Consider the following 10,316-nt stretch of genomic DNA (forward strand, 5'->3'; position numbering starts at 1 on the left):
CTGAGGCCAACACCTAATGAGGACGAAAGCCTTGTCTGTGGGGAATTTTTGGTGATACCTGGAGAAAAATTACACCATGTATAATACTAATTGAATTGTTTTTACAAGTGTTGTAAAGTCTCATACAGTGAAAGTTTTTCTCTACATGCATTTCAGGCTCACAGCAAGAGTGGCATAGAATGCCTAAACACAGAAGAGAGCAGTCATGCAAGATATCTAACTCAATTAAAAATGATTATACTATGATTACATCTAGGGTTTTCCGAAACTAAAAGGTGGTGGGTATAGAAAGCATGGCCCCCTGTATCATTGACTAGAAAGCTGCCACCACCTTCTATTTGTGTTCCCTTTTTGCATTTCTTTATTTTTCTTAATCAACTCTGCTGTTCCTGCTGATTCTTAGCAAAACTGGTAAAAATGAAATTGTAATCATTGAACTGAGCAATCTGGTGATAAAGATGTTTAAACTCTTCAGTCTTTTGGGCTGAAGAAAACACTGTGCGACATTTAGAACACTGATTTTCAAAGAGGGTGGTCACAAATTTTCCAGGCTTGAAAACTTCCACTACTTTCCTGATCAGGTTGTTATAAGACATTTGTCCTATGTTAGTTTCAAAGCTAACATAAGAAAATTCTGGTTCTGGAGTGATGTCAAATAAGTTCCATCCAATTTCATTCCATTCATTGAATACCCACAAGGATTGAACATTGTAGCATTGAACATTGAATACCCACAAGGATTGAACATTGTAGCATCAATGACAGAACCCAGTATCAGGTTATGAATTCCACTCACACGAGTGACATCATTTGCAGTAACACCATCTTTCATGTAGAACTGGTCCATAACTGCTGGGTCAAGCTCACTCATCAGAATTTCCAGTGTCTGATCTGGCTGATTAATAACTCAGCTCTCTGGAAAATCCAGAGTGTACAAGTACGAGCAATCAGAATTCATACACCCCATACAATATGCTGCTCCATTTGGGAAAATGTCATTAAGGAATTCTACTTCTTCCTGGAAATTCCTGTGTGGGTACTACTGGTGGGAAGGCTTCATGAAATTCTTACAAGAATAAAAGAAGCTTTGAATCAAGTCAAACCCACTGTACTCCCTAGCAAGCTCCAACAGGGGGACCAGTGCTTGCAGTAAGAGGGTGGTACCACATGTCTTCAAAATGAAACATCTCTTGGAGACAAACATGCTACTCTCACTGAGTACATAAGCTTCCTGCTTGTCAGTTTTGTCACACTTATGATTAAACAATGCACATTCTCCAAAAGTTTGTGCCACTCAAACCTTGGGATGGTGCGGAGATCCCCAGATCCTTTGCTCTCATCTGGCTGCCGTCGGGAGAACCAAACCTCCAGCAGCTTCTCGTTCCCTTCGAAGAAGAGTGCAGCTTCCATCACCATGAGACAAGCAAACAACCAACAACCACAGAAAATCAACTAAATTAAATCTCTTTTTCTCCTGCCTCTGCCTCCACCATTGCGGGTTGTTCCTGCTGCTTCTTTAAAGTTCAGGAGGTTGTTTTTTTTGTTTTTTGCTTTTTTCTTTGTGTGCATGTGTGTGTGTGTGTGTGCGTGCGTGTGTGTGTGTGTGTGTGTGTGTGTGTGTGTGTTTGCTTGCTATAATTTTATATTAACTTAAAAAAAAAGATTAATGAAATTTTTTCCTGGATTTTTTTCTTCTCATGCGAAAGTTGAACGTGAGTCTGTGTTGGAAATAGAGGTAGATGCTGTTCAGTCTCTTTTACTCCACTGGCTCCCATTATGGAGAAGAGCATAGAGTGCTAGCTAATGTCACCGGTCATACTGTATAAGGCCATAATTCCCTATCTTGATGTCAGTCAAATAGAAATATCTATCTATCTTTCTATTTGCCTAAGACATTATGGAACTAACTATATACATATTTACATTTTGCATAAATACAATTTCAGACACTTGTTTATTTAAACAAGGTCTCCCAATATGTCAGTTTGTGATTTTGTGTTTTCTGTCTAATAGTGTTGTGTTGAATTAATTCTTATCAAGTTTCTTCAGATTTCCACTTCTCATGTTGACTGATAAATCTCTTCTTTCTTCCAAGTTATGTAGTGATGCATGCTATTTCCCTAATATGTGAAATTAATTTTGTTTTTATTATTTCAACACACTCAGGCTTACATATAAGTCTCATTTCTCATCTGTCCTCTTCTTATATAAACAAATCTACAAAGTTCATAGTCTTACCTGTCCATTTCAGCTTTTTCTCTTTGATTCTTTTTTCTAGTAGCTATTAAACACATTTACAAAGTTCAAAGTCTTAGCTGTTCATTTCAGCCTTTTCTTTTTATTTCTTCTCTCTAACAGCTTTTCTTGATATTTTTTTTGGGCTGGTTTAAACTCTTTTCCTTTGAGCTGGTTTAAACTCTTTTTCCTCTGGGCTGGTTCAAAATTTTTTCCTCAGGGATGCTTTTTTGCTGGGATGCTTTTCCTCTGGACTAGAAAGTTGTTGTCTCGCTGTGGCATGCTTGACTACTGGGATCTTGTTGTCTGGAACATTGTGTCTCTATTGTTTCTTTGTGGTGTACTTTTTTGATGTTAATCAGTTTTTGTTTTCGTTTCTCAGCACTATTTTTTGTCTAATTTTTTTCTATGTCTGTTACAGTGATGTTGAATTTTTCTGGTTTTACGTGGGAACAGTGGAACCATGAGTCTTTCCCTGCAATTTTTATAGTTATTGGGGTAGTAAGCAATACTCCATGTGGTCCAGTCCATTTTTTGTCTGTAGCCAATTTTCTATTGAAAATTTTTAAGTATACTTTGTCTCCTGGTTTGATGTTGTGCAAATTGTAATCCAGGGATACTGTTTGTTGTATCAAGCCCATTTCATGCAACTCTGCTATTCTTGTTTGTAAAGCTTGTATATATTTTGTTAATTGACAATACAATCTCCACCTATCATTGCAATGTAAGCTGGTTTACAAGTCCTTCCTTGCCAAATTGCGTGTCCATATAGCATCTCAAATGGAGAGATATACAGATCTCCAATGGGTCTTGTTCTAAGATGGAACAGAACTAATGGCAGCATGTCTGTCAATTTTTGGTGTGTTCGGCACCAAAATTTCCTATCAATGTTTTGATGTCTTTATTTAATCTATCCCCTTGCCCTGAACTTTGGGGATGATACAGTGTGTGGTATGTTGCTTGTATTCCTAGATTTTTATAAATTTCATTTAATATTGTGAGTAAAGTGACTTCCATGTTCTGAGTTCAATTTTGTGGGAATCCCAAATCTAGGTATGATTTCTTTTAATAGGATTTTGACCACCAATTCTATGTTGTTCTTTTTGGCAGGAAAAACTTCTGGCCATCTAGTCAGTCTGTCTAGGCAATACTTAAACCCTTTGTCTTTTGGCATATTGATAAAATCTATCTGTATGCATTCAAATGGAGTATATGCTAAGGGATGACCTCCTAACCCTTTGGTCTTATAAACTCCCTGATTGAACTGCATACAGATTTTACATTTTTAATAAACTCTTTTGGCATATGAGGATATTCCTAATGAAGTCCAAAATCGTCTCACTAAATCAATCATGGCTTAGGCTCCATAGTGTTCTTGTGCATGTATTGCATTGCACATGTGATAGAATAAGGTTCTAGGCAGGATGGGCTTGCCTAGTTGCAAAAACCATATACCTCTTATTTGTTTTGCCCCTAAGTTTTTTATCCATGATTGAATTTCCTGTTCATTGTAGGCATCAGTTAGACTGTCCTGTTCAACTATTGAGAAATTCAATACATGTAGAGGTCCTTTTCTAGCTCCAAATTTTGCTGTAATGTCAGCTCTATGGTTTCCTAAGGACACATGATCTTTAGCCCCTGTGGATTACAGTCTACAGTGGATTATTGCCACTTCCTTGGGCACTTGGACGGCTTCAAGAAGTTGCATTATTACTTTAGCATATGTGATCTATTTGCCTGCACTTGTCAAAAATCCTCTATGTTTCCAAATTTCTGCTGTGGCATGAATTACTGAGAATGTGTACCAGGAATCTATGTAAATATTGACCCGTTTATCTTTCCCAATTTGCAAAGCATTTAATAAAGCAACTAACTCTGCCCCTTGAGCGCACATGTGCTTTGGTAAGGACGCATACCATAATGTCTCTGTTTGTGTTATTACTGCCACTCTGGTGTACCTTTCTCCATTAACTATCATGCTCGAATCATCTGTATACATTTCAATGTCAGTTTTTCCAGGGGAGTGTCTTTTAAATCATTTCTTGGTTTTTCTACTAAAGATATTGTTTCCTGGCAATAATGTATGTGTTCCCCTTGTAATGATTAAAATAGTTGAGGCCATAAACTGTAATTATTAAAATAGTGGAAGACATAAACTGTGGTAGATAAACTGTGGCTTAAATTGTGACCACAGAAAATATGTTTTCAAGACAGTGTCTTGTTTTTAAATCAAATATAAGGTGGTCGCCAGGGGAAAATTCCCAATTATTAAATATACCCAAGTCAGCTGGGTTTTATAGAGATTTTAATTTATACAAATGAGGAATTAAAGAAAGAGAGAGAGAGAGAGAAAAGGAAAAATAGAGAAAAAGATAGGCTGGCCCAGGCAAGCTCAGGCCAGCCCAGGCCCAAGCCCTAGGAGAGAGATCGCTCAGTCCTTTATCCACTCACCACAAGATTTGTCCAAGCAAGGATTCTAGTGTTCAGAGAGACACCAGTTCAACTTTGGCCAACTGCCATCTCCAGAGAGAGTTCCTCTGAGACTCCCCCACAAGGCAGCCTTTCCTCTCCTTTTAAAGGGAATTTTCTCCTTTGTCACCTCCCTTAAGTTCTCACATCTACCAATCACAGTAGACGTTTTCCAAAGGACAGACCATTCTTAATTCACACCTAAGAGGGCTAAACTTTTGAGTAATTCACGCCTGAGTAAGTTCTCACCTTTTTGTCTTTTGCAAGTTCACAAGTTGCCTGACCTTTATAGGTACTTAGCACCCTTTTGTATTAGATCTAAAAATAGGCACAACTTAAGAATTTTTGCTTTACTATAAGTATGGGTTTAAGTATTTTTCATTGTTCAGCAAGGAGTTTCTCCCCCTAAAGCAGGCTTAAGTAGGGATGGAGTAGAGATCTCACATTCCTGATCTAAGTCCCTTCATTGTTTAAATGGGGAATGGTCTTAACCAAACCTTATGAAATAGGGTCTGAGAATTTTTAAGGTTCACACCCTTCAAACAGCAGATCTGGAATCAAGGTTGCCGGATTCAATTGTTGGCAAAGTTTTAAAGTGATGCTTTCATTGCTTAGTAACACAATTTCATATTGAGAAAGTCTTTGCTGTGTGCAAGCTTGTAAATGACACTTCTTCAATATGGATTCTATTTGGTGTGAAGAGTAGACATAAAGTTTTGATCCTACTACCAAATGAGATGACTTTTGAATCATGGCTGCTGTGGCTGTGATTGTTCTCAATCAGGGAACCATTCCTTTCTCAATTATATTCAGCTGTGTACTATAATATGCTACTGGCCTAAAATTGGATCCTAAAGTTTGAACTAATACTCCAGAAGCTATGCCTCTTGCTTCATGTACAAAGAGATGGAATTCTTTATTGTAGTCTGGAATACCTAAGGCTGTAGTTATTATGATTGCTTCTCTGAGCTGTGCCAAGGCTTGGAGATGCTCTTTTGTTAGTTTCAAAGGTTCTGTGACTGAGTCCTTGGTTAAGTCCATAAAGCATTTTGTTATTTGACTATATCCTGGGATCCATTGTCTACATAAACCTGTTACTCCTAAAAAGGCTCTCAGTTGTTTCTTAGTCTTTGGCACGCTGAACTTCTGTATGTCCTCTACTCGTTTCTTGGAAATCTTTCTCGTTCCCTTTACCAAGATAAATCCTAGGTATTCCACTTTAGGCATGACCCATTGTAGTATCAGAAGATCCAGAATGACCTTTGGGGTGCTAGTGATTTAACTGAAGGTGGTTGAACACAGTTATTTTGAATTATATACTTTTATACCAAAGGAGACTGCCCCCTAATAGGCTTTTTGTCTAGCAAACATTGGTTTTGCTCTCTCTCTCTCTCTTCTATTTCCCTCTCATCTCAAACTATTGTAGTTTCCAGTTAGAAGATTTTTAGAAGTAAAAGCTGATTATGTTAAATGATCACGGGGAGAATTGTAAAGATGGCATTAACTCTCCCCAGCCTACTTTTAGAATTAATCACCTGAAGTGTATACATCCACACTTTATGATTAAGTTGGGGGGAGGTCTACAAACCATGTGCTAAAGTGGGTGACAACTCAGAAATGACTGACTTCCCCCTAGGCGGTCCTAAGAAAATTAAAAACTACAATTGGAGGGACCAAAAAACCATAAAATGGGGGAAGGCACAGGAAGTGACAAAAAGAAAGGTCTATAAAAGTAGTTGCAACTTCCTTTGAGTGAGTTGTTTGAGCTCTTTCAAGGTTGTGAAGGCTGGTGGAGGACCTTCCTCAGCATGGACTTGGGACCCTAGCATTTGGTGAGGTTGCTCTTGATTTTGTTTGGATTGGTCAGTGGAAAAAGCTGACCTTCCTCTCCTGACTTCCAGAGAGATTAACCCAAGATAGGCCTCCCTCTCAGAGGCCACAAGGATGATGCCTAATTTACCTCTGGGTCCTCTGGTTGGGCTTCTGGAGCCCTGCCTGAGCAAAGCCAGGTGCTGGAGCAGATACTTAAACTTGTTAAACTAGATTTCTTACTCTACTCTCTTTCTCATTTTTCTACCTTACCCTTTCCCTCTATTTTGTAAGTAAAACTACTATAAAGTCATTTTGACTTGAGATGTATTAATTTTGGCAACCAAATTTCTCTTACGTTTAGTCCAACCTTACTTTTTAACTCTTCTACGTGTCTCTCTATTTCTATTTCTATCTCTTTCTCTCTTTTCACTAAGAAATGCTTTTAAATCTGGTAATAAGACTCCAGATTAATTTTATTTATGACAAAGCATTATAAATGTCATCTTTCCATGTAGGAATATAAAGTTTGACCTTATTGAGTCTTTAAAATTTTCTCTTTCTTATTTAGCCAACAAGCAGTTCCACTGGGTTATATAGGTATAATTTTTCAAAACCTATTTCCATGTTATTCATATTTGCAGTAGAGCAATTCTTTAACATCAAAACCCTAATCACTTCCCTATCACACTATGTGGTTGATCATATATTTTCCTAATGCATTTCTGATTCCACAGTTCTTTCTCAGGGTGTGGATAGTATTCATTCTCCTAAATTCCTCTGGATTGTGCTGAGTCATTGCATTCTACTGGTTGAAAAGTCCATTACATTTGATTGTGCCATAATGTATCAATCTCTGTGTACAATGTTCTCCTGGTTCTGCTCCTTTTACTCTGCATTAATTCCTGGAGCTTATTCCAGTTCACATGGAATTCCTCCATTTCTTTATTTTTTTCAGCAGAATAATATTCCATTACCAACATATACCACAATTTGTTCAGCCATTCTCCAATCGATGAACCCCCCCCCCCCCCATTTTCCAATTTTTTGCAACCACAAAGAATTTGGCTATAAATATTTTTGTACAACTCTTTTTTCTTATTATCTCTGCAGTGGTATGGCTGGATCTGTGAACCTTAAAAATTCCCAGACCCTACTTCATAAGATTGGATTAAGACCATTCCCCATTTGGGCAGTGAACTCTACTTAGATCAGGAATGTGAGAACTCTACTTCACCTACTTAAGTCTGCCCTAGGGGAAGATAAAGTTGCAAACTCTTTTCTGAACAATGAAAAGTACTTAAACCCATACTTATAATAAGGCAAAAAGTTCTTAAGATAAGTACCTATAAAGGTCAAGCAACTTGTGAATTTACAAGGAACAAATTGCTGAGAAACTTACTCAGAGCTTTCCTGGTGTGAATTACTCAAAAATTTACACCTTCTTAGGTATGGACTAAGAATGGTCTGTAGACACTGTAGTGAAAACATATTTCCTGCGGTCACAAATTACTCATCCACTCTTATATCTACTACAATTTATATCTTCCACTATTTTAACAATTACAGTTTATGACTGACCACGAGGTTGGTGAGAAAACCCTCAAAAAATTTCTGTGAAATCGCTTTCCTTTCTCTCTCTCTTTATTACTTGCTCTATCAGTCAGTTTTGTTTTCTTTTTTAACTTGGCTTGAAGAAATACAGCTGCAAGAATGGGTGAGTAAAAAACCTTTTGATTCTCCTTAAATTAAGCTGTTTTAGAGCTTAGCAACAGGGCCCTAAGGTCCTGGCTAGCAACTGCCTAAATTAGGACTAGAAAATCCTGCTTCCCACGTGTTTAATTTAGAAACAGGAGTTACAGCCAGCTCAGAACTTAGTTAACAACTGGCATTTTAGTAAATACTTGTTCTTTTCTTAGTACAAGCATTGGTCTGCAACTTACTTAACAGCTGGCTCATTAGCTCCATGACCATGACTATGACCAATTTATAAATGCAGAATTCCTTGTCTCTCTGAAAGGGCTCATCCCATGGAATTTATGGCATAATCTAATTGACATACTACTTTCCCCTGAGTTTTTGATAATTGTAATTATAATATTGGATCTCCTTGAAGAACTCATTTCTCAGCCAAAACAACCAATTGTTCCTTCTACTACTTAACAAAATGCAGAACAAAATACTCGGCTTGAACTTATAGAGGAAAGTTTGGGGGAGCTCATAGCTTTTATGAAAAACAATAACCCTCTTAACCAACCCACCTCTCCCCCTGCCTCCTCAGCCTCAGAAAACATTACTCATGCTTCTGATCCTACAACCTCAACTCTAAGTTCACAACCTGCTCATGCTTCCGACCCCACACCCTCAACTCTAAGTACACACCCCACCCATGCTTCCAACCCCACACCCTCAACTCTAAGTACACACCACACCCATGCTTCCAACCCCACACCCTCAACTCTAAGTACACACCACACCCATGCTTCCGACCCTACACAATCCACTCTAAGTTCACACCCTACCCATGCTCTTGATCCTAATGCCTCCACTTCACACCTTACTGATTCCTCCACTACTAATACCTCTGTATCATTTCACACTTCTTCCTTGGCTCCCCCTTCTCACCCTACACAATCCACATTCCAACCTAAATTCACACCCTACCTCTGATCTTTCTGGCACTATGGGACAACAACAAACTCTTTCCCTTAGTGTGCCCAACTCTTCTATTTCTCATACTTACCCCACTGAGAATGAATCAAGAAGCCTAGAAACAGGAGTACCAAATAATTCAGATAGCTTATTTCCTTTAAGGGAAGTACCCACTTTTAATAAGGATGGAAACTTGGTATCTGTAAGACATCATACACCTTTTAGCCCTGAGGATTTAAATAAATTGAAGGAAGATATTCCATCATTTGAGGATGAACCAATATTAATTATAAAAAAATTAGAGAACATATTCAGAACTTTTGACCCCACTTGGTTGGATGTTGAGAATTTATTAGAAGCATTATTGACAAAGAGAGAGAAAAATAATATCGTCTCTCTGGCTAATCAAAAACGAGGTAAAAAAGGAAGTTATTGGTCAACTGAAGATCCACATTGGAATCCCAATGTTGCACTAGATCACACAAAACTAAACCAGGCCAGAGAAGCATTATTGACAGCCATGAGAGCTTGCTCTGATAGACCTGAAAAATGGTCAAAATTTGAAAGAATCTGACAAGATATTGATGAAACACCCTCCCAGTTTATGGACAGATTTATTGACATTATTGACATATATGGACCTTGATTTATCCAGAGAAAGAGACATTAGACAAATACATAGACAATTCATTGAGAATTGTTGTTCAGTGGTAAAAGACTACTTTAAAACTTGCTGTCCTAATTGGGACTCTATGGACCTTGAAGAATTGAGAAGAGTAGCAACCTATGTTTATAAAGGTCATGTAAAAAGACCTGAGGAAGACAATACATCAGTGGAAAATTTAAAGGAAGAAATTGAAATGTTAAAGAGACAATTGAAAAATAAGGGAGAGACTATAGCCCCTTTGCGGGAATTCACAAATAAATCAGTAACTTGCCACTTCTGTGAGAAGAAGGGCCACAAAATGATGGAATGTAGAACCTTTCTTAAGATGATCGAAAGGAATACACAGTTTAATAACAACTTTAGAAATAGCTATAGAAATTATGATAATGGTCATAGAAACCAGAATTTTAGAAATTTTAGAAATTTTAATAATGATTATGGAAATAACTATAATGAATATAGAAATAAGAAATTTAGAAACCAG

The 10,316-nt window shown here is 37.6% G+C and overlaps 1 pseudogene; it reads right to left on the bottom strand.

Moving 5' to 3' along the window:
- Positions 1 to 359: 359 nt before the first annotated feature.
- On the bottom strand, positions 360 to 1,554 carry LOC100020410 (S-adenosylmethionine decarboxylase proenzyme-like; annotated as a pseudogene).
- Between the last annotated feature and the right edge of the window lie 8,762 nt (positions 1,555 to 10,316).

Source organism: Monodelphis domestica, chromosome 2, assembly GCF_027887165.1.
Source record: "Monodelphis domestica isolate mMonDom1 chromosome 2, mMonDom1.pri, whole genome shotgun sequence".
Classification (NCBI taxonomy): Eukaryota; Metazoa; Chordata; class Mammalia; order Didelphimorphia; family Didelphidae; genus Monodelphis; species Monodelphis domestica.